Below are 22432 nucleotides of genomic sequence, written 5' to 3' on the forward strand. Positions count from 1 at the left end.
GTGAACTTACAGAGGCTGGCCAAACGCCGAAGGTCCGCAATGAAGTCCGATATGCTTTGTCCCTCCCGACGCCGGTGTATATAGAACCGGTGCTGGGCCATGTGTATACTGCTCGCCGGTTTGAGGTGCTCACCGATCAGAATGCTGAACTCTTAAAAGGAGTTGTCCGCCGGCTTCTCGGGTGCGAGCAGGTCTTTCAGCAGTGCATACGTCTTGGATCCACAGCTGGTCAGTAGATGCACCCTCTGTTTGCCAGCCGCTTCCTCTCCCAGCCAGTCCTTCATGACAAAGCTGTGCTGGAGCCTCTCAACGAAATCGTCCCAGTCATCACCAACACAGTACCATTCCTCTGTGCTACCGGTGGTCATCCTCGTGGGTCGTCGATTCCCGTTTCTCGTCGCCAAATGTACTGTCCTTACACCTTACTATAGAATCACACGAGGCATGTACTGCAGACAAGGTCACTACATGACCTGAACCTTTATTCCCAGGACCAAGAAGTGCTGACCCTCAGTGGGACCTCCCTTTATATATCTGGATGACCAGCTGAGGAGTGTCTCCCACAAGTTCATCCCCTGTGGTCAAGGTGTGCATTACTCAGGTGTATATAATGTACAGTGTTGTTACATAAAGGTTACAGTTATGTGAAGGTTACAAACATGACAGACAGGATCTGGCTTGGTACTTTCCACAATGAAATAGGCTTGCTGTCAAGCTCCCAGCTGCAGAGATACTAGAGGGCAGCATACAATCACAGAATCAAACTCAGTGTGAGGCAGTGCCTTCAGGAGAGGAATAAATAAAACTGGATTAAAAAAGAAAATTGTCCAGTGAAAATGAGTGAAATCTGAAGAAAAGTGTTATTGTGAGGCTCGGTTCTAGGATCCGTTTTGAGTCTGTCCAAATGCATCTCTACAGCTGTCAGGGACCACGACCCGAATTCTCCGAAGCCCAGCAGCCATAGAAGCAAAATATGCAGACAATCTATGAAACAGCACAATATTTATATGAGAGAACTGGAATTGGTCCAAAAGGGTTAACTCATACTTTACAAAAAGTTGTTTCTCATAGTTGCTTGGCATATAGAAATTTGTTTGGATAAATCAGCTATGTTTTCTCTTTCCATGTTACACAGTCCATAGTCTTTCAAGATTAAATATTACACATACAATATGCGAGTCTCACACACACAAGGAATAACTTCACTAGAACTGAAGAGTACTGAAAACTACACCATTTAAAGAACAACCCTGCCCATATACCCTTTCTCCTTTTTGAATATACTGCTGTCAATCAATCATGATTAAAGGGACTGGAGCAATTATTTTGAAAATAGATGAGCAAATGAAATGGTAACATTCTTTACACCATGGTAGATGAAAGGATAATGGCTTGTATCTGCCAGTATCCTTCACAACCTTCCTCCAGACTTGTCTTCACCCAGACAGCCAATTCCAGTTCTCCCCAGCTAAGGAAAGACATTTCTGTTTTCAAAAAAATAATTGATCGCACCAAAATGTGTATTCTTTGTATACTGCCTCAAAATAATGGGGTCAGCTTCTTAATGTGGCACATTTTATGTTATTGTTTTCTCTGACATTTTAAAATATTACAGGAAAGATGTGATTGCACTGGAAAGGATGCAGAGGAGATTTACGAGGATGTCGCCTGGACTGGAGAATTTTAGCTATGAGGAAAGATTGGATCGACTGGGTTTGTTTTCTTTGGAACAGAGGAGGCTGAGGGAAGACCTTATTGAGGTGTATAAAAATTATGAGGGGCCAGGATAGAGTGGATAGGAAGGGCCCATTTCTCTTAGCAGGGAAGTTAATAACCGGGGGACAGAGATTTAAAGTAATTGGCGGGAGGTTTATGGGAGATATGAGGGAAAATGTCTTCACCCAGAGGGCAGTGGGGGGTCTGGAACTCACTGCCTGAAAGAGTGGTAGAGGTGGAAACTCTCATCACATTTAAAAAGTACTTGAATTGCTGTAACCTACAGGGCTACAGACCAAGAGCTGGAGAGTGGGATTAGGCTGGATAGCTCATTGTCGGCTGGCGTGAACACGATGGGCCGAAATGGCCTCCTTCCATACTGTAAACTCCTATGATTCTATGATTCCAAGCTTTGTTTCCTGAAATATTTCACAAATATAGGCTGGATTACTGGTGGGAATCAAACCTTTCCTGACTTAGTCAGGGATTGTTCTGAATTTTGAGTACCAGAAGTGTCATGTATCTCACATTACTGTATATAACTGTATCTTACCATGTTATACATGACTGTAACTGGATATGACCTGTAACAATAAGCATACCTTACCACCAGGGGTGCACTTGCAGGAGACACTCCATACCTGTCCCACTGAGGTATATAAAGGAAGGTCTCAGGCAAGTGCAGCAGTGGAGAGCTGGAATCAAAGGTGCAGATCCTGAGTGACCTTGACTTCAGCATGTGTCTCGTGTAAGTCAGTACATTAGAGTCAGGACTTGACAAGAAGAGAATGCATTTCAGTACTGCAAACTGCATTTATTTGTTTTAGTGCAATATGGCCTCTACCTTCTTCTATCAGGAACAAATTTGGTCCTGGGCAACAATTCTCATTTGGGTCAAAATTTTCAATTGTTCAAAGATATGTGGATTGATTCTATGAATGAAATATCCACAGAACTTCGGATCATTACCTTATACCACTGAAGTCTCTCTTATGCCTAATTTTTGGGAACCTCTTAGTTCTGTAGAATCCATAGTCCAAGCTGGTCCATCTGAGCCTAGTTATGTACAGGTGTTGGGTTCAGTGTATTGCATGCAGTGGATCCTCTTTAGAAAGAAAGATAGACTTGCATGTATATAGCGCCTTTCACGATCACCGGATGTCTCAAAGTGCTTTACAGCCAATTAAGTACTTTTGGAGTGTGATCACTGTTGTAATGTAGGAATTTAGCTTGTGAATACCTTGATTTTGTTGCAAAGTGTCTTCTATCATCTTCTTTCTTCCATTTTTTTCTTATTGCATCCTAGCAATCTTTGTCAGTTGACCTTATTGTTGCTTTTGATATTATCTTTCCCCTTGCCAGGGACTTCCATTTTGGAGTCGCAGAGCTACTTATTTACCTTTTCATAGACTATAACTTCCTTTCCTTAGTCCTCTATTTTCTGGAATTAATATTCTAATATCGATGATTTAAGAACATAAAAACATAAGAGCATAAGAAATAGGAGCAGGCGTAGGCCATTTGGCCCCTCGAGCTTGCTCCACCATTCAATAAGATCACGGCTGATCTTCTACCTCAACTTCACTTTCCCACACTATCCTCATATCCCTTGATTCCCTTAATATCCAATTCTCTTGTAACCTTGGTTATAAGGAGATCTCACATAGCCCCTTCCTGATTGTGTGACCGGTAATTCAAATGTACAACTGCGGTACGACTCTGGTTAATGCTGTTAATGTTTATTTATGAAGGTTGTATTGCCTTGTGTTCGAGTGGCACTACACACACTAATGACATATCTCGTATGACAAGGGAGGTGACCACTAATGTTCAAAGTCTAGATTGGTGAGCCAGTGGGTAGCTTTGGAAGTAGCTTGGTATAAGTCTGAGCTGCTGCCAGAAAACAATCTATAGTTTGTCACTGGTGTCCACGGTCTTATTATGAATTGTCTCTCATCTTCTCGAGGTATAAGGAATGACTGCATTTGCCGTGCAACGTTCTGAAATGGTTCAATATGGAAGTCGGCATTCAGGTGTTAGTTGGGGACATTAACATTGTCCCAGAACTCTTTCCAATATGGCTCTGGATTAAATAAGGATGCTTCAAGAGCATTGCTGGAATCCCAAAAAGGCTTGCAAGATATCAAGCATGTTTTTGAAAGATTCTGGAGATCTTTGGTAAGTTCAGGTTGGTCATAGTTCGATTCTACTCACAAGCTGGTATGCATGTCTCTCTAGATTTTAGCCAGTAGTATATGTGCTATAGTGACAAACCATTTTTTGTGATTTTTATGATTCTTATTGCAGCATTAAGCTACACATCCAAATAGCCTAGAGATTCCCTAGCCAATTTCCATTATTCCATTGAATTGAAATCTCTAGGGTTAAATTTAATTGTGAGAGGTTGGCTCAATATTTTTTTTAATTGTTTCTCTCTTGCTACTGTTTCAGAAAACTGTGCTTTGAGCTTTTCACACTTTACTTTATACCTGTACTGTTTTAATTCCTGAGACAGGACCTCAGTTTAACATCTTATCCAAAAGACAGCACGTCCAACAATGTAGCACTCCGTCAGCACTGCACTGAAGCTTCGGCCGAGATTATGTGCTCAAGTCCTGAAGTGGGACTTGAACCCTGACTCAGAACTTCTGACTCAGATACAAAAGTGCGAACTCTGAAATAGGCTGACACTTTTTGATGGATCTTTGAGATCACATCAGCGCATTTTGTGTATGTTAATTTTTTTTGCTGTCCGGGGAGCGTCGAGAGAGGCGGGAGTCGGCACGAGGCAGCGGCCTATAAAGGCTCAGCAGTCGGGCAGTCCGGGGAGCGTCGAGAGAGGCGGGAGTCGGCACGAGGCAGCGGCCTATAAAGGCTCAGCAGTCGGGCAGTCCGGGGAGAGAGGCGGGAGTCGGCACGAGGCAACGGCCTATAAAGGCTCAGCAGTCGGGCAGTCCGGGGAGAGAGGCGGGAGTCGGCACGAGGCAGCGGCCTATAAAGGCTCAGCAGTCGGGCAGTCCGGGGAGAAAGGCGTGGCTTGTACAGCTCCAGCTGGGAGAGAAAGCAAAAAAGAAGTAGAAAGAAATCAAAAGGTGACGTCACAGCCAAGGGGGTAAGTGATTGGCTGGTGATTGGTGAGTAGCTTTTCTTTTTCTTTCTTTTTTATATCAGTCAGTAACTTTTAACATTATTGTTGCCAATTTAAGTGTATCTAAGGGTTAAGTCATGGCAGGGGAGCACGGTCACGTGATATGCTCCTCCTGTACCATGTGGGAACTCAGGGACACTTCCGGTGTCCCTGATGACTACGTGTGCGGGAAGTGTATCCGCCTCCAGCTCCTGACGGACCGCGTTGTGGAATTGGAGCTGAGGGTGGATTCACTCTGGAGCATCCACGATGCTGAGAATGACGTGAGTAGCACGTGTAGCGAGTTGGTCTTACCGCAGGAGAAGGGTCCACAGCCAGCTAGGGAATGGAAGACCAGCAGGAAGAGTAGTGCAAGGAAGATAGTGCAGGGGTCCCCTGTGGTCATCCCCCTGCAAAACAGATTCACTGTTTTGAGTACTGTTGAGGGGGATGACTCATCAAGGGAGGGCAGCAGCAGCCAAGTTCATGGAACCGTGGCTGGCTCTCTTGCACAGGAGGGCAGGAAAAAGAGTGGGAGAGCGATAGTGATAGGGGATTCAATTGTAAGGGGAATAGATAGGCGTTTCTGTGGCCGCAACCGAGACTCCAGGATGGTATGTTGCCTCCCTGGTGCAAGGGTCAAGGATGTCTCGGAGCGGGTGCAGGACATTCTAAAAAGGGAGGGAGAACAGCCAGTTGTCGTGGTGCACATTGGTACCAACGACATAGGTAAAAAAAGGGATGAGGTCCTACGAGACGAATTTAAGGAGCTAGGAGCTAAATTAAAAGTAGGACCTCAAAAGTAGTAATCTCGGGATTGCTACCAGTGTCACGTGCTAGTCAGAGTAGGAATCGCAGGATAGCGCAGATGAATACGTGGCTTGAGCAGTGGTGCAGCAGGGAGGGATTCAAATTCCTGGGGCATTGGAACCGATTCTGGGGGAGGTAGGACCAGTACAAACTGGACGGTCTGCACCTAGGCAGGACCGGAACCAATGTCCTAGAGGGAGTGTTTGCAAGTGCTGTTGGGGAGGAGTTAAACTAATATGGCAGGGGGATGGGAACCAATGCAGGGAGACAGAGGGAAACAAAAAGGAGACAAAAGCAAAAGACAGAAAGGAGATGAGGAAAAGTGGAGGGCAGAGAAACCCAAGGCAAAGGACAAAAAGGACCACGGTACAGCAAAATTCTAAAAGGACAAAGGGTGTTAAAAAAACAAGCCTGAAAGCTTTGTGTCTTAATGCAAGGAGTATCCGTAATAAGGTGGATGAATTAACTGTGCAAATAGATGTTAACAAATATGATGTGATTGGGATTACAGAGACGTGGCTCCAGGATGATCAGGGCTGGGAACTCAACATCCAGGGGTATTCAACATTCAGGAAGGATAGAATAAAAGGAAAAGGAGGTGGGATAGCATTGCTGGTTAAAGAGGAGATTAATGCAATAGTTAGGAAGGACATTAGCTTGGATGATGTGGAATCTATATGGGTAGAGCTGCAGAACACCAAAGGGCAAAAAACGTCAGTGGGAGTTGTGTACAGACCTCCAAACAGTAGTCGTGATGTTGGGGAGGGCATCAAACAGGAAATTAGAGGTGCATGCAATAAAGGTGCAGCAGTTATAATGGGTGACTTTAATATGCACATAGATTGGGCTAACCAAACTGGAAGCAATACGGTGGAGGAGGATTTCCTGGAGTGCATAAGGGATGGTTTTCTAGACCAATATGTCGAGGAACCAACTAGGGGGAAGGCCATCTTAGACTGGGTGTTGTGTAATGAGAGAGGATTAATTAGCAATCTCGTTGTGCGAGGCCCCTTGGGAAAGAGCGACCATAATATGGTGGAATTCTGCATTAGGATGGAGAATGAAACAGTTAATTCAGAGACCATGGTCCAGAATTTAAAGAAGGGTAACTTTGAAGGTATGAGGTGTGAATTGGCTAGGATAGATTGGCGAATGATACTTAAGGGGTTGGCGGTGGATGGGCAATGGCAGACATTTAGAGACCGCATGGATGAACGACAACAATTGTACATTCCTGTCTGCTGTAAAAATAAAAAAGGGAAGGTGGCTCAACCGTGGCTATCAAGGGAAATCAGGGATAGTATTAAAGCCAAGAAAGTGGCATACAAATTGGCCAGAAATATCAGCGAACCCGGGGACTGGGAGAAATTTAGAACTCAGCAGAGGAGGACAAAGGGTTTGATTAGGGCAGGGAAAATGGAGTACGAGAAGAAGCTTGCAGGGAACATTAAGACGGATTGCAAAAGTTTCTATAGATATGTAAAGAGAAAAAGGTTAGTAAAGACAAACGTAGGTCCCCTGCAGTCAGAATCAGGGGAAGTCATAACGGGGAACAAAGAAATGGCAGACCAATTGAACAAGTACTTTGGTTCAGTATTCACTAAGGAGGACACAAGCAACCTTCCGGATATAAAAGTGGTCAGAGGGTCTATTAAGGAGGAGGAACTGAGGGAAATCCTTATTAGTCAGGAAATTGTGTTGGGGAAATTGATGGGATTGAAGGCCGATAAATCCCCAGGGCCTGATGGACTGCATCCCAGAGTACTTAAGGAGGTGGCCTTGGAAATAGCGGATGCATTGACAGTCATTTTCCAACATTCCATTGACTCTGGATCAGTTCCTATCGAGTGGAGGGTAGCCAATGTAACCCCACTTTTTAAAAAAGGAGGGAGAGAGAAAACAGGGAATTATAGACCGGTCAGCCTGACCTCAGTAGTGGGTAAAATGATGGAATCAATTCTTAAGGATGTCATAGCAGCGCATTTGGAAAGAGGTGACATGATAGGTCCAAGTCAGCATGGATTTGTGAAAGGGAAATCATGCTTGACAAATCTTCTGGAATTTTTTGAGGATGTTTCCAATAGAGTGGACAAGGGAGAACCAGTTGATGTGGTATATTTGGACTTTTAGACGGCTTTCGACAAGGTCCCACACAAGAGATTAATGTGCAAAGTTAAAGCACATGGGATTGAGGGTAGTGTGCTGACATGGATTGAGAACTGGTTGTCAGACAGGAAGCAAAGAGTAGGAGTAAATGGGGACTTTTCAGAGTGGCAGGCAGTGACTAGTAGGGTACCGCAAGGTTCTGTGCTGGGGCCCCAGCTGTTTACACTGTACATTAATGATTTAGAGGGGATTAAATGTAGTATCTCCAAATTTGCGGATGACACTAAGTTGGGTGGCAGTGTGAGCTGCGAGGAGGATGCTATGAGGCTGCAGAGTGACTTGGATAGGTTAGGTGAGTGGGCAAATGCATGGCAGATGAAGTATAATGTGGATAAATGTGAGGTTATCCACTTTGGTGGTAAAAACAGAGAGACAGACTATTATCTGAATGATGACAGATTAGGAAAAGGGTAGGTGCAACGAGACCTGGGTGTCATGGTACATCAGTCATTGAAGGTTGGCATGCAGGTACAGCAGGCGGTTAAGAAAGCAAATGGCATGTTGGCCTTCATAGTGAGGGGATTTGAGTACAGGGGTATGGAGGTGTTGCTACAGTTGTACAGAGCCTTGGTGAGGCCACACCTGGAGTATTGTGTACAGTTTTGGTCTCCTAACTTGAGGAAGGACATTCTTGCTATTGAGGGAGTGCAGCGAAGGTTCACCAGACTGATTCCCGGAATGGCGGGACTTACCTATCAAGAAAGACTGGATCAACTGGGCTTGTATTCACTGGAGTTCAGAAGAATGAGAGGGGACCTCTTGAAACGTTTAAAATTCTGATGGGTTCAGACAGGTTAGATGCAGGATGTTGGGGAAGTCCAGATCCAGGGGTCACAGTATAAGGATAAGGGGTAAGCCATTTAGGACCGAGATGAGGAGAAACTTCTTCACCCAGAGAGTGGTGAACCTGTGGAATTCTCTACCACAGAAAGTTATTGAGGCCAATTCACTAAATATATTCAAAAGGGAGTTCGATGAAGTCCTTACTACTCGGGGGATCAAGGGGTATGGCGAGAAAGCAGGAATGGGGTACTGAAGTTGCATGTTCAGCCATGAACTCATTGAATGGCAGTGCAGGCTAGAAGGGCCGAATGGCCTACTCCTGCACCTATTTTCTATGTTTCTATGTTTCTATGTACCCAGGTCTGCCAGTTGCTATTAGACAGGCATCTAAGAGTCAGCCATCTAAGAGTCATTCTCCATCTTTAAAAGCATGTACTGAACTAAAACTTTCAGGAGACAATGCTAATTGCAATAATTCATCAGCTACCTTGTGCTGTATTAAATCTATTCAGCTCAGCCACTAAGTGGGAGCTATATTCCAGTTCTGAGTTCAAACATCTTCGGTCAGATCAGTGAACTGTCATTTTAATTCATTGCAAGGAAGACAATTTGTGAGCAGTTGATGCCATTGCAGGTTATAATCACTTTCAACCTCCAGCTATTAACTTGTAGGAATTAGTTTCGCTCTGCTAAGCAGAGTATGATCATGTCATGTATGTATGCTTGGGGTTACTAACCACCAGGGGGCACCACTGTTGGAGGTTATTGGGCTGTATGCGCGGGTGTGCAGGCCAGGTATATAAAGGAAGCCACCATGTAATGTAGGCACTTTGGGCCTGAATAAAGTTGAGCCAGGTTTGTACCTGAGTGAGTTTACAGTATTCAGTCTATCGAGTTATTACATACATAACATTTGGCGACGAGGTAACTCAAGAACCTTCGCATGCAAAATGAGCACCATTGGAATTTTGGAGAGATTCGTGGAGGGAGAGGACTGGTCAGATTTTATCGATCACCTGGACGAGTACTTCGTGGCCAACAAAATGGAGGAAGCTACTGACGCAGTTAGGTGCAGGACGGTTTTGCTCACTGTTTGTGGTCCGAAAATCTATGGCCTCATAAAGAATCTCCACTCAGCCTGCACGTCCAATGGACAAGGACTATGAGGAATTGTGTGCCTTGGTACGTGACCATCTCAAACCAAAAGAAGGCATCCTCATCTCACGCTATCGATTCTACACGCATGTTCGTTCTGAGGGCCAGGATGTGTCGTAATTCGTCGCCGACCTAAGACGTCTTGCTGGACCACGTAAGTTCAAAGACATGTTGGGAGATGTGCTGCGAAATTTCTTCGTAATAGGAATCAACCACGAGGTGATCCTCCCGAAGTTATTGACTGCGGAGATGCTGGATTTGAGCAAGGCCACAGCAATTGCCCAGGCATGCATGACGATGGATGATAATTTAAGCAGATATCGTGGAAGGGTTGGAGCTCCATGGCAAGTACTGTAAACAAGATTGTGTCGTTGTATGGCAGAGCTGCTTTTGACAGGGCCTACTCGACTGCGTATGCGAAACCTGTAGCTGCTCAAAGTCCGCCAACAGGTACAAATCCGATTTCACTCTGCTGGCGTTGTGGGGATAATCATCGGCATCATCAGTGTCGTTTTAAACAGTACATCTGTAAAGGCTGTTAGAAAGTGGGGCATCTTCAGCGAATGTGTCCACAACAGAGCGAGCATGCTGCGACTCACCACATGGATGATGACAACCAGTCCAGCGCGGACCTGGATATGCAACCCGATATACCCGAGGAGGAAGTGTATGGACTGTATTCGTTCCTGACAAAGAGCCAACCGATAATGGTTAATGTGAAACTAAATGGCGTGCCGGTATCGATGGAATTGGACACGGGTGCGAGTCAGTCGATAATGAGCCAAAGGACATTCGACAAGCTGTGGGAACTAAGGCTGTGAAGCCTAAGCTGAGTCCAGTCAATGCCAAGTTGCGTACTTACACCAAAGAACTCATACCGGTGATTGGCAGTGCAGTAGTCAAGGTGTCGTATGATGGTGTGGTTCATGATTTACCATTATGGATCGTTCCAGGAAATGGTCCAACCCTGTTCGACAGGAATTGACTTGAAAAAATCAAACAGAATTGGAACGATATCAAAGCGATGTCATTGGTGGATGACACTTTGTATGCTCAAGTCCCTTGCTGATTGAACCAGGCATCGGCAATTTCAAGGGAGCTAAGGTGCAGATTCACCTGGACTTGGATGCAAGACCTGTCCATCACAAAGCTCGGGCTGTTCCATACATGATGAGGGAGAAGGTCGAAATTGAGCTGGACAGACTCCAACCTGAAGGGGTCATATCACCGGTCGAATTTAACGAATGAGCCAGTCCCATTGTTCCTGTGTTGAAGAGTGATGGCACTGTCAGGATTTGTGGAGACTGCAATGTTGTGATCAACGATTTTCGAAACAGGATCAGTACCCTTTAACGAAGGCTGATGACCTGTTTGCAACGCTAGCTGGTGGGAAGTCGTTCACTAAACTGGATCTGACGTCGGCCTATATGACACAGGAACTCGTCGACACATCGAAGAAACTTACGTGCATCAACACTCATAAAGGACTGCTTATCTACAATAGGTCTCCTTTTGGAATTCGCTCAGCTGCAGCCATATTTCAGAGGAACATGGAGAGTCTACTGAAGTCCGTCCCTAGAACCGTCATGTTTCAAGATGACATTCTGATCACAGGCCATGACACTGCTGAACACCTGAACAACCTTGAAGAGGTTCTACATCGTCTGGACAAAGTGGGACTCAGCCTAAAACATTCGAAGTATGTCTTCATGGCACCAGAAGTCGAATTCCTGGGGAGGAAGATTGCTGCTGATGGCATCAGGCCTACGGACTCGAAAACCAAGGCCATCAAAAATGCACCCGCCTCAGAATGTGACGAAGCTGCATTCATTCCTTGGTCTACTCAACTACTTCGGTAATTTCTTACCTAGATTTAGCACTTTATTACAGCCACTGCACATGCTGCTCAGAAAAGGCCACGACTGGATTTGGGGTGTATCTCAAGATAGAGCTTTCAAGAAAGCTACAAATCTGCTTTGCTCTAACAAGTTGCTGGTACATTATGATCCGTGTAAGCGACTAGTATTGGCCTGTGATGCTTCATCATATGGGGTTGGCTGCGTGCTCCAATAAGCTAATGAGTTGGGTAAATTACAACCTGTTGCGTATGCTTCGAAAAGTTTGTCAAAGGCGGAAAGAGGCTACAGCATGGTAGAAAAAGAAGCTTTCATCTGCGTGTATGGGGTTAAAAAGATGCATCATTACCTGTTTGGTCTTCGTTTCAAACTCGAAACGGATCACAAGCCATTCATTTCACTGCTTTCGGAAAACAAAGATATCAATACCGATGCATCATCCCGCATCCAGAGGTGGGCGCTGACATTATCTGCCTATGATTATGTCATTCGCCATAGGCCCGGCACCGAGAACTGTGCCGATGCACTGAGCCGTCTGCCTTTGCCCACACCAGAGATGGAGACGCCACAACCTGCAGATCTACTGTTAGTTATGGATGCTTTTGAGAGTGAAGGAACCCCTGTCACAGCTCAACAAGTTAGGATCTGGACCAGAAAGGACCCAATTTTATCGGTTGTAAAATGTTGTGTCCTTAGTGGTGATTGGTCTGCTATACCTGTGAAATATGTGATGAGACCAAATCTTAAAACCATCGCAAAGACGGACTATCCATTCAGTCAGATTGTTCACTGTGGGATAATCGTGTTGTTATGCCTAGAAAGGCAGAGAGAAATTTGTACATGATCTATACAGCATTCATCCCGGTATTGTCATGATGAAAGCCATTGCCAGGTCTCACGTATGGTGGCCTGGAATTGACTCTGATCTGGAATCATGTGTGCATCAGTGCAACACTTGCATGCAGCTAAGCAAAGTACCAGCGGAATCTCTACTGAGCCTGTGGTCGTGGCCATCCAAAACATGGTCGAGGATCCACATCGACTTTGCGTGTCCTTTCTTGGGTAAGATGTTTTTTTGTTGTGGTGGATGCATATTCCAAGTGGATAGAGTGTATAATCATGTCATCCAGTACATCCACAACTACCATTTAGAGCCTTCGTGTCATATTTGCTACTCATGGTCTGCCTGACATCGTTGTGAGCGACAACGGATCTTACTTCACAAGTCTGGAGTTCAAGAGTTCATGAAACTCAATGGTATTAAACATGTGAGGTCAGCACCATTCCAACCTGCTTCTAATGGTCAAGCAGAGCGCGCTGTCCAAACCATCAAGCAGAGTGTGAAACGTGTAACTCAGGGTTCACTGCAGACTTGCCTGCCATGCATATTGCTTAGTTACAGGACAAGACCCCACACTCTTACCAGGGTTTCCCCTGCTGAACTAATGATGAAGAGAGGTCTCAAGACCAAGCTCGCTCTCGTCCATCCTGACTTGAACGATTGTGTTGAAAACAGACGTCAAAATCAGCAGTAGTATCATGATCGTGCTGCTGTGTCACGTGACATCTCTGTTAACTATCCTGTGTATGTGCTAAATTATGGTCAAGGTCCCAAGTGGGTCGCCGAGACTGTTACAGCCAAGAAGAGCAACAGAGTGTTTATTGTCATGCTCAAGAATGGGCAAACATGCAGGAAACATGTTGATCAGATAAAGCTGTGGCACACGGATGAACTGGAACAAGTTGAGGAAGATACGATCAGTGACCAACCAACCTATATTCATTCATCAGAGGACTCCGCCGTCATCAATGAATCTGAACTTTCAATCTCTGACATGGTCATTGCCATTCCCATCAGATTGGCTGCCCAGACTCCAGTCATAACTGACTCAGAACGCTCTCCAGAACTGGAGTTGAACTGAGACGATCAATTCGTGAGCGGAAGTCCCGGACCGTCTTAACTTGGAAAAAGACTGATACTAAGATCTTGAAGGGGGATGTTGTCATGTAAGTATGTTTGGGGTTACTAGCCACCAGGGGGCGCCACTGTCAGAGGTCATTGGGCTGTACGCATGTGTGTGCGGGCCAGGTATATAAAGGAAGCCCCCACGTAATGCGAGCACTTTGGACACGAATAAAGTTGAGCCAGGTTTGCACCTGAGTGAATTCACAGTATTCAGTCTATCGAGTTATTACATACATAACAGATCATATGAACACAAACCTTCTCACCATTTGTAACACAAAAAGAGCTTCTGGAATCTGGACACTTTGGCTGGGCTACTGATTTGAGACTGGTAAGTACAGAGAACAGATCACAGCCAGTAGACTGCTGTTAAACTGTGGAGTATGGCTACGAACCATACTCCTGGCACTTTCTACACAATTGTATAATTGGAGAAATTCCTACACAAGTGTATAAGTTCCAGCAGGTACCTATGTGGAGTGGACTTTTCTGAAGCTCTATATCACCGGTGGGACTCCATGCAGTGGCCCGCTTTTCAAATTGCCCACAGGTTTCCTGCCTTTAATGTCAGCAGAAGTAAAATTGCGGGAAAACAGCACCAGATTTTCAGATAAGTCACCCACAGCATGCAACACCACACCAGTGGGACGAGGCGTTAGAAGACTTCGCATTTGAGGGTGCCAGCAAGATTGTCCACACTCTCAAAACATTGAAATAAAGCTCTGTTCATGGTAATGAAATGCCCGTGAGACCCAACTGACACTTAAACAGTCCATGATAGAATCCAATATCACTGTGCGGAAGAGTTGTATCAAGACCTAACTCCAAAGCCTCCGCATTGCTTCAAAGTGCTTCACAAAATTTACAGCTGAATGCGCCCTTATCACTTCAGCTAGGACAGCACCAAACTCCAACGTACAATTTAGCTAACAGAAGGAAGTTGGTGCCAATTCCAAATGGATAAACAAATTACGCAACACAGATTTCACACTTTAGCATCTTTAAAAGATCATTTATTTCCCAGTAAGAGTTCAAATTTAATTAGCACCTTGCTGTTAGAAGTTTCTGTGGTTAAATGTATGTAATTTACAGTTTAATGGGAACCCAAAGTTCATGCTGCTGTTAAATTCAACTTCTGGCATTAAAATGTCCCCAATATATTAGGAAGCTAAGAACACAACGGAAACCACAGTATTTAAAGTATCTGTTAAGTATGTTGAATGACAAACACTAAATAACTCCCTCCACCCAGCAGAAGGCAGGCGGAATAATAGTTAAAGTTGTGTGGTACATTTTGCCACTCAGATACCAGCCCAGCTGTTTTAGTACCGGGCACCTGACACCTTGATACGGAGATCGGGCGGGAAAGTGGAGTCGAGGTCGAAGATCAGCCATGATCTTATTGAATGGTGGAGTAGGCTCAAGGGGCTATATGGCCTACGCCTGCTCCTAATTCTTACGTTTTATGACATCTCGTAAATATAAAGAAAGAAAGACTTGGATTTATATAGCGCCTTTCACGACCACTGGGACATCTCAAAGCGCTTTGCAGCCAATGAAGTACTTTTGGAGTGTAGTCACTGTTGTAATGTAGGAAACGTGGTAGCCAATTTGCACACAGCAATCTCCCACAAACAACAATTTAGTAATGACCAGATAATTTTTTTTTGTAATGTTTATTGAGGGATAAATATTGGCCAGGACACCGGGGATAGCTCCGCTGCTCTTCTTTGAAATAGTGCCATGGGGTTTTTTATGTCCACCTGAGAGAGCAGATGGGGCCTCAGTTTAACGTTTCATCCAAAAGACAGCACCTCCGACATTGCAGCACTCCCTCAGCACTGCACTGGAGTGTCAGCCTAGATTTTTCATACTCAAGCCCCCTGGAGTGGGACTTGAACCCACAACCTTCTGACTTACAGGTGGGTGTGCTACCCACTGAGCCACAGCTGGCACAATGGGAGTCCTATGGCTCAGGTAGGACCCTGAGGCAATCTCAACGGCCCACTGACTGGAGTGTCTGCCATGGATGCTCCTACCACGGAGTAGGAGCAAGGGTCCCAAATGGGAAGTACCAAACTTATCGTTGTGGGGCCAGGAGGAGCTTGAATGCTTCTCTGGGCTCCATGAGGGCATTTGGGCCTCTTCTGTCCTGAGCTCCCCCCAAATCCCTTCTCCCTGTGACTTACCAGACTGCCGAAAGGCAGACACTGGGCCACCCAATCTTCACGGGATGCCAGTCAGCCAGCTGCTCCTTTACGCTCATTTTGGGCAGGCGGTTGGTCAGCGAAATGTTAATGATGCCCAGCCATTAAAATCGACCCGACCGCCACAGTAATTTCCGGGACAGGAAGTGTGGCCTCCCTTAAATAAAAACAGAAAATGTAGGAAACACTCAGCAGGACATGCAGCATCTTTGGAGCGAGACAGAGAGTTAAGGTTTCAAGTCGGGGGGAAGGAGGAAGCTGACCTTTCAACGATCTCAAACGCTCTCCTTCCTGTAAGGTGGGGTGTGTGTGTGGTCTCTATGAGGGGGTCAGATTCAATTCTGACCAACTTGGGCAGTGTGAATCGCTCCCACTCCCTTGGGTTCTGTACTCTGGATTTATTTGGGGGGTGTGACAAAAGTGCAAAGGACACTGGTTTGATGCAAAGAACTTTGTTTTTATTACAGTCAGGGTAATACAGGCTTACTACTCTAGTAAGAAAATACACGGCCAAACTTACAATCACTCTAATAAAGAACAATACAAGGAAAGGTACAAGGTCAAACTTAAAATCACTCTAATAAAGAACAATACAAGGAAAGGTACAAGGTCAAACTTACAATCACTCTAATAAAGAACCATGCGCTACACATTCAAAGGGAGTTACAGTAAGTTATACCTCCCACCTCCCAATACCTAATTCTAGCTAGGTTAGACTCCAGGGCAGGCAGGGACTTAAGCTTACCAATCCTTTTGATAGGTAATGGTAGATCGCGGTTGTATTTTCTCTTGATACCACGTTAACTGTGGGCGGCGGTCACTGCTGCGATGGTGATGTTCTTCCTTCTTTCAGGGCTTCAGGACTTCGAGGCTGGAGAAGTTAGTTTACAACTGTCACATTGGTTTCTCTCCTTGTCTTGATGAGGTAATGGCAGCCTTGTAGCTACCGAGCAACCACCTCCAACCTCTGTTGAAAACAGTGGCCAGTTATATGATTTCAGTGTTCTAATCTTGCCGCCCAATCTGTTCAAAATCCTTTGTATAATTTTGGCAGGCTTGGTTCTTCTTTGTAACATTTTGTCGAGCTCGTTAACAGTTGATATGTCCTGGGTGGGTTAATGTTCGAAAACTGTTTCCTGATGGAAATATTAATTTGGTAATTGCAATGTCCTCTTGTGCTTAGTCTTTCACATATAGGCTTGATTGGGCCTCTTTGTGATGTATATGTTGAAATGGTTGTCCAGGCCCATGTTGATGTGGAGCTACCTCTGGGTGATTTTGTGATGTTAATGTCTCTTGTGGAGAAGGATTTTCAAATACTCATTCTTCCAGACAGGTTAACTCAGGTCTCACACCCAGGTAGCTTTACTTAATTAGACTGTCTCTTGCTCGCTCCATAGGTCCGCCCACAGCCTTGAGTTTGTCTTTTAAAATCCAAAATTCTATTAAAGTTCGTAGTTTCTTCCATAAGCACTTTAGAGTTCCAAACTTTTCGGTAGATAGTCCCAAATGAAATTTCCTTTTGAATGAGCCCAAACACGGCGGGGGGCCGGGGGGGGGGGGGGGGGGGGGGAGGCGGGCGGGGCGGGGGGAGGTGTTTCTTGTGAATTTTGTATTCCTTCATTCCCCCAACCACACCATTTTCGCCTTGGCTTCTGAATGATCATCGACCTGGAACATTAACGAAGCTGCCTGACCTGCTGTGTGTTTGCAGCATTTTCTGTTTTATTTCAGATTTCCAGCATCCGCAGTATTTTCGTTTTGGATTAGTGAAGCATCTTTTCCCTGGTCCCCGCTAGTATATTGGTAAAGTAAACTTGCAATCCCAATGCAAGATACTCTATCTGGTGGGTTTCCTTTTCATAAGTCCATAAGAAAAATGGATCAGAATTTATTTTTGTGCTTACGGTTTTACATATAATTGCTAAATTACCTCACTATGACACTGATTGAATTCTTCACTGTCAATGATCTCAAGAACTTTGCCACACATAGAAATATATTACTAGTACTATCTTATTTGTCTATATCTACTATATTACAATGAGGTTTGCTATTAGTGATTACAGTAAAGGAAATTGCTAATTAATTATAAACTGACAGAATCCAAATCCTCAGAAGAATGATGAATCTAATTATTACAATAGTATCGCACTATTTTTGCATTAGCTCAGCTTTTAGTTAATGAAATTATTCTGAAAAGCTAATATCACTCCAAACTCCTGTTCTCGTCAAACAGCACCCTCCCTCCACCCCTACCATTATCACCGTGGCCTCTAAATGCAAGGGGCTCATGGGGGTAGAAATTCTGTTGCGCCCCGTTTGGGGGGCGGTAACAGCCAAGAGGCGGGACGTTCTGCGCCAGGCGCGGAAATCCCAGCCCCGCTTGAAAAATGTTGGGTTATCGCCCCCGAAAGGAGATGCAGCGTAAAAATAACGCGCTCCACTTCCTATCTGGGGCGGTAGTGCAGCAGACGGGTCAGGAGCAGGATGCAGTGCTAAGCACTGGGCCTCGTAGTGCTGCCAGTTAGGAGGGGCTCGCCCCCTCATTAACGGAAAGGGCCCAAGCTGCAAACTTTGCAGGTAAGAACCGGGCCTCCATGGACCACAGTGGAATGGGGGTGCCGTGCCAGCAGCCCGGCACTCAAGTAGAAGACTGGGCTGAACGATCGTGGCACTTTTTTTTTTTAACATGGCCACCACCTCCCTTTTAACTAGTGACCCATGAGCAACCTGCAGCCCGGTTCACATCCCCTGAAGCTATCGTTGGCATCGCCAGGCACAGGTTCAGGGGGAGCTCCTCAATTTTTGTTCTGGGGTGAAAACGGGGCACTGTGCACGGTCATCACCAGCACAGCAGAGCTGGGCGCTACAGGATATCTCCGCCGCTAAACTCCCGCGGAATTTAGCGGGAGTCATTATCAGCGCCACGCCTGAGCGAAAGGTCGTTTGCGCCCCATTAGCTAACGGGAAGCACAAACGACCTAAATTTCTAGGCCGTGGACTTTTTATCCAAATATTGAGGTCATCTGTACAGCTGCTGTTGCCTGATTTCAATTTTCCATACCCCTGAACTCCCATTTTTCCCCCCGATTCTCCAACCAAACCTCACCCAGCTCATTGTTACATAGAAACATAGAAAATAGGTGCAGGAGTAGGCCATTCGGTCCTTCGAGCCTGCACCACCATTCAATATGATCATGGCTGATCATGCAACTTCTGTACCCCATTCCTGCTTTCTCTCCATACTTCTTGATCCATTTAGCCGTCAGGGCCAGATCTAACTCCCTCTTGAATATATCTAGCGAACTGGCCTCAACAGCTTTCTGTGGTAGAGAGTTCCACAGGTTCACAATTCTCTGAGTGAAGAGGTTTCTCCTCATCTCGGTCCTAAATGGCTTACCCCTTATCCTTAGACTGTGACCCCTGGTTCTGGACATCCCCAACATCGGGAACATTCTTCCTGCATCTAACTTGTCCAATCCCGTCAGAACTTTATATGTTTCTATGAGACCCCTCTCATTCTTCTAAATTCCAGTGAATATAAGCCTAGTCGATCCAGTCTTTCTTCATATGTCAGTCCTACCATCCCGGGAATCAGTCTGGTGAACCTTCGCTGCATTCCCTCGATAGCAAGAATGTCCTTCCTCAGATTAGGAGACCAAAACTGTACACAATATTCAAGGTGTGGCCTCACCAAGGCCCTGTACAACTGCAATAAGACCTCCCTGCTCCTATACTCAAATCCTCTCGCTATGAAGGCCAACATGCCATTTGCCTTCTTCACTGCCTGCTGTACCTGCATGCCAACTTTCAATGACTGATGCACCATGACATCCATGTCTTGTTGCACCTCCCCTTTTCCTAATCTGTCACCATTCAGATAATATTCTGCCTTCCTGTTTTTGCCACCAAAGGGGATAACCTCATACTTATATACATTATACTGCATCTGCCATGCATTTGCCCACTCACCTAACCTGTCCAAGTCATCCTGCATTTTCCCCATTACCGATGTCAGGCTGACTGGTCTATAATGCCCTATTTTCTCTTTCCCTCCTTTTTTTAAAAAGTGGGGTTACATTAGCATCTTCTTCACAGCTCACACTGCCATCCAGCTTAGTGTTATCTGCAAACGTGGAAATATTACATTCAATTCCTTCGTCTAAATCATTAATGTTTATTGTAAATAGCTGGGGTCCCAGCACTGAACCTTGCGGTACCCCACTAAGTCACTGCCTGCCATTCTGAAAAGGACCCGTTTATTCCTACTCTTTGCTTCCTGTCTGCGAACCAGTTCTCTATCCACGTCCATACATTACCCCCAATACCATGTGCTTTAATTTTGCACACTAATCTCTTGTGTGGGACCTTGTCAAAAGCCTTTTGAAAGTCCAAATACACCACATCCACTGGTTCTTCCTTGTCCACTCTACTTGTTACATCCTCAAAAAATTCTAGAAGATTTGTCAAGCATGATTTCCCTTTCATAAATCCATGCTGACTTGGACCGATCTTGATCCTACATTTAATAATTAATTCCTACATTTTCCCCACTACCAATGTCAGGCTTACCGGTCTATCATTCCCTGTTTTCTCTTTCCCTCCTTTTTTAAAAAATGGGGTTACATTAGCTACCCTCCAATCCATAGGAACTGATCCTGAGTCCAAAGAATGTTGCCACTTCTCCCTCATTGTCCCCTCAGCCTCAACCTGTCTATGCAGCCTAGCCCGGCTTCCTCGATCCTCACCCATCCCCCGTCCTGACTACCTAATTTCACTTTCCCAAGACACATGCTTGTTGCAATATTTTATCTCTTTCTATCCTTCAACACTTCCCCACCTCCTGGCCCTTGCCACGCTGCTCCTGGAAAAACTCACTCTTGTTCCTTCCACTTTCTGAAGCTATTGTGCTGGGACCACATCTGCATCATGATGCAGGCGCTGAGCGCTGAGCACCTCGAGTCTCATCGCCGAGAGCATGCAGAAATCAAGCGCAGGCAGCGGAAAGAGCATGCGGCAAACCAGTCCCACCCACCCCTTCCCTCAACGACTATCTGTCCCACCTGTGACAGAGACTGTGGTTCTCATATTGGACTGATCAGCCATCTAAGGACTCATGTTAAGAGTGGAAGCAAGTCTTCCTCGATTCCGAGGGACTGCCTATGATGATGATGATGATGATGGATGCAGGCACTACACTGGTTCCAACAACATTTTGTCTTTTGCCTTTATGGTTGCCTCTGATGCATCCTAAGGACACATTTTAGGTTCCCTCCTTTTCAGCATCAACATCATCAGGAAGCACAAGGTGGGCTTCCACATATACTCTACCTCTCTGCCTCCTTCATTGATACAAATCTGTTGCTACAGTGTATAATTGCCTATTTCACATCAAGACATAGATGAACTGAAATTTGCCCCAGCATAATGCTGGCAAAACCAAGACTATCCTTTTTGGTTCCTACAAGCAATTATATACCTCTGGACTTGACTCCCTCAACTTCATTGGCTGCCTTCTCCGGTTGAGTCAGGAAATGTAAAATCTTGGCATGTTGTTCAAATAACAGTCAACTTCCTTTCCCACAGCTCTATATCTAAGGCTGCTTCCTTTCATCTCTACAACATGGCTCATCTCCACCCTGTCTTCCCATCTATTGCCGAAACTCAATTCTCTGCCTTTAACCCTCTGAGGCTCAACTTATCTTCATTAGTTACCATACAGTCTCAAATATCCACAGGATTCAACTCATCAAAATGCTGCTGCTCTCTCCAAGCTCAATTGACTCCCCATTCCCCGGTGAATGGACTTCAAAATTCTCATCCTTTCTTTCAGCTCCCTTCAGGATCTCACTCCGGCCTATAATAATAAGCCCCTTGTGCCTTACATCCCCTCATGTATCCTTCATTCCTCTAAAAGTGGGCTTTTCAGGTTTTATATAGGATTACATAGGATATATGACACAGACACAGGCCATTCGGTCAAACCAGTCCATGCCAGCGTTTATGCTCCACTCGAGCCTGCTCCCGTCTTTCCTCATCTAAATCTATCCGCATAACCCTTTATTCCCTTCTCCCTCATGCTTGTCTAGCCTCCCCTTAAATGCATCGATACTATTCACTTCAACCATTCCCTGTGGTAGCAAGTTCCACATTCTCACCACTCTTTGGGTTAGAATTTTCTACTGAATTCCCAATTGGATTTCTTAGTGACTATCATATATTGATGGCCTCTAGTTATGCTCTTCCCCACAAGTGGAAATATTCTCCCTGTATCCACTCTATCAAAACCCTTTCGCAATTTAAAAACATCTACTAGGTCACCTGGCTCCTGCTCCTTTTGCTCCACCATTGATTGCCACACATTCAGCCACTAAGCTTCTTCTCTCTAAAACTCCCTGTACCATACCCTCTGTGTTGCTGCCTGCCTCCTTACTTTTAAAAACCCTGAAAATTCTTCTCTACATCTGTGCCTTTGGTCCTTCCTTAACTCTCTCCACTTTACTTATGCAGCTCACCATGTACTGTTTTGGCCTCCTAATAATTAAGGACTTTGAGATGTCTTACTGTGAAGAACGCTATAGAAACCTGAAGGACATTAGTGAAACAGTTGATGTCCAAAGTAATGGTACACTTTTGAAAAAAC

The sequence above is a fragment of the Pristiophorus japonicus genome, chromosome 11 (genome assembly GCF_044704955.1).
Source record: "Pristiophorus japonicus isolate sPriJap1 chromosome 11, sPriJap1.hap1, whole genome shotgun sequence".
NCBI classification, from domain to species: domain Eukaryota; kingdom Metazoa; phylum Chordata; class Chondrichthyes; family Pristiophoridae; genus Pristiophorus; species Pristiophorus japonicus.